Source organism: Peromyscus maniculatus, chromosome 17 (assembly GCF_049852395.1).
Source record: "Peromyscus maniculatus bairdii isolate BWxNUB_F1_BW_parent chromosome 17, HU_Pman_BW_mat_3.1, whole genome shotgun sequence".
In the NCBI taxonomy this organism is placed as follows: Eukaryota; Metazoa; Chordata; class Mammalia; order Rodentia; family Cricetidae; genus Peromyscus; species Peromyscus maniculatus.
This window is the reverse complement of record NC_134868.1, coordinates 6,081,037-6,083,500: the sequence shown is the minus strand read 5'-3', so window position 1 is coordinate 6,083,500 and position 2,464 is coordinate 6,081,037.

Genomic DNA, 2,464 nt, shown 5'->3' with positions numbered 1-2,464 from the left:
GCTGTGGTTTCAGGATATTGTTGTTTAATCTTTGGGGAGTTTCATTTTCTCCTGTCTGTAGTATGGGAATGTTATTCAGCTTTGTTACAACTAAAATCATTAAATGCACGAGAGGGTGAAACTTGCTCAATGTGCAAATAGCAAGTAATCAATCAAAACCATACAGGATGACAGACAGTCAGATGGACAGACGGTGAGTGCTTCCTTACATCTGGAACTTCAGTGTTTTGTAAGCTGTACATTTTTTTTTTTTTTTTACATACATCTGCTTTTGACTGTAGCAGACGCCAAAGAGCCCTGCCCTAAGGATAATATTTTGTTAACATTTTAAAATGCTCAGCTTTAAACACCTTTTAAAGTCTATGACAAAGGAAAAGTCAATTTTAGAAAAAGCCAAGCCTCAAGCTATGCATGGCCAAATAACCTTGTAGAGGTTTGGGCATCAGACTCAATGAATGCTCACAGGATCCTGACCTGGAGCTCATGTGAGCCTTTGCTGGGAGAACTGGGGCACCTGACCAAGGCCAGCGCAGCCAATCATGACAGAGTGTGGCCACCACACCCACCTGCCCACCACTTGTGCCCTGGAGAGGAGCCAATCTGTCTGCTTTTTTCTACCAGGCTGAATTCTGTGTTAGCTCTTCCTGGAAATTCCTGTACCTGGTCATGCAAGGTGGCAATACAGGCCAATATAAACCAGGTTCAAAAGCGACTATACATATATCCAACTCTTGAGTGCTCTTTGTGGTTGGTTAACTGGAGAGCGGAGAAGTCATTTTGAAAATGCATTATAAGCATCAGACACCCCTTTATCAATCTTATAAAATCTTGCAGTTCTCTGAAAGTTGCAGGCGGAGGTGCAGGTTGGTTTGGAGTCTTATCAAATCACATTTATATTTGAAACCAGGCTGTGTGGCTATTCTAGATAAAGCAGTAGGTATTTCTGCTCTTCTGTTTTTATGTCTTTTAAAATTAGAGCTCCCTATATACTTTTCTTGGAGGTTGGCCACATTCTAGTTACGCACCCTGGCATATCTTCTGCCATTTCCAAAGTTGTTCAGTGGGGTTTCGCTCTTGCCAGCTTTCAAGATTCGCTGCATGCTTTGGAGCCGGTAAGGAACGTGGATAATACACCGTTTGAGGATTGCAACGCAAGATGAGATACCGAGAAATGGGGACAGAACTCGTCTACAGAAAAGCATGTTCGAATTTATTTTATAGTTTTGAGAAAACTTAAAAAGTGAGTCTATATTAAAGCTTATGGTGTGTGTGTGTGTGTGTGTGTGTGTGTGTGTATTCTATAGAGAGGACCATATTAAAAATATCAGGATCAGTAAAGAGAGACAGTTGGAGGCTCTGATTTTTTGAGGTGGCTTCTCAGCATTAAGGTGGGGAATTTAATGTTTTTTATTTTTCTAGCCAATCAACATCCTCTTCATTTAAAAAGATACAAGTGCTCCGAGTTTGGGAGCAGACAGGCATAGTATATGACGTGATTTTATTTTTCTTCTCATTCTACATTCAAGTCCTAATCCACTTTGCAAAAGCTCAGTGTTCACCCAGCAGAGTACAATTCAATATTAATGCATCTAAAAAGTTGCACAGTGATGAGCATAATGGAATTCAGAATATTTCTATCAGCTATCACTCCCCCCACCTCCACCCCCCAGCACTCCAGATCCCTTCGCCTTGGGCCATCACTAATCCATTTCCTGTCTTTGTAGGTTTGGAATGGTGCAATGCGTGTCTTTTGGACAGAGAATCCAGTATAGCTTACAATATGACCATGACCTTCTGCCTCTGAAGATAAATGTTGTTCTTGCGTGTCTTGCTGAATTAGAAAATCGAGTACAATTTGCATAAGGCAAAAATTAGAAACTAGTTAACGCAAGTGGGCCCGTGTTCTTCTACCACAGAAGGAAATCCGTATTGCCAATGGAAAAAGCAGACTGAAGGCACTAGGCACTGAGCACTGTACGTCATAAGGTCCCTTTCGCGCTTGGGAGGGAGGAGGGAGAGGAGGGGGGAGGAGGGGGAGGAGGAGGAGGGGGGAGGAGGGAGAGGTGGCAGAGGGTACGGTGGAAAGAAACTCTCACGTTTAACAAAGAGGATCCATCAAAGGGAGGTGGGTGTCAAACTGTTGGGCAGCTATCTTTTAAGAGCAAAACTTCCTCTCGAAAAACTGATGGTTGAATACTTAACATAAATCAGTGTAAACCCCACCTCCGTGTCTCTACAGGGGTCCCTGGGGAACAGGTTCCTCAGGGTCAGCAAACAGCAGCTTAAACCACAAGCAAGCTTTCCCTCCTGCCCTTTCCCCCTCTTCTCGCTGGCACGGTTGAGCCTCGCTACCGTTTGCTCAAATATTTGGAAGTGAATTTGGAGTCCTCCCCCCAACTTATGATTTTATAGCCAATAGGTGATGAGGCTTATTTGCATATTTCCAGTCACTTAAGCAGCAGTG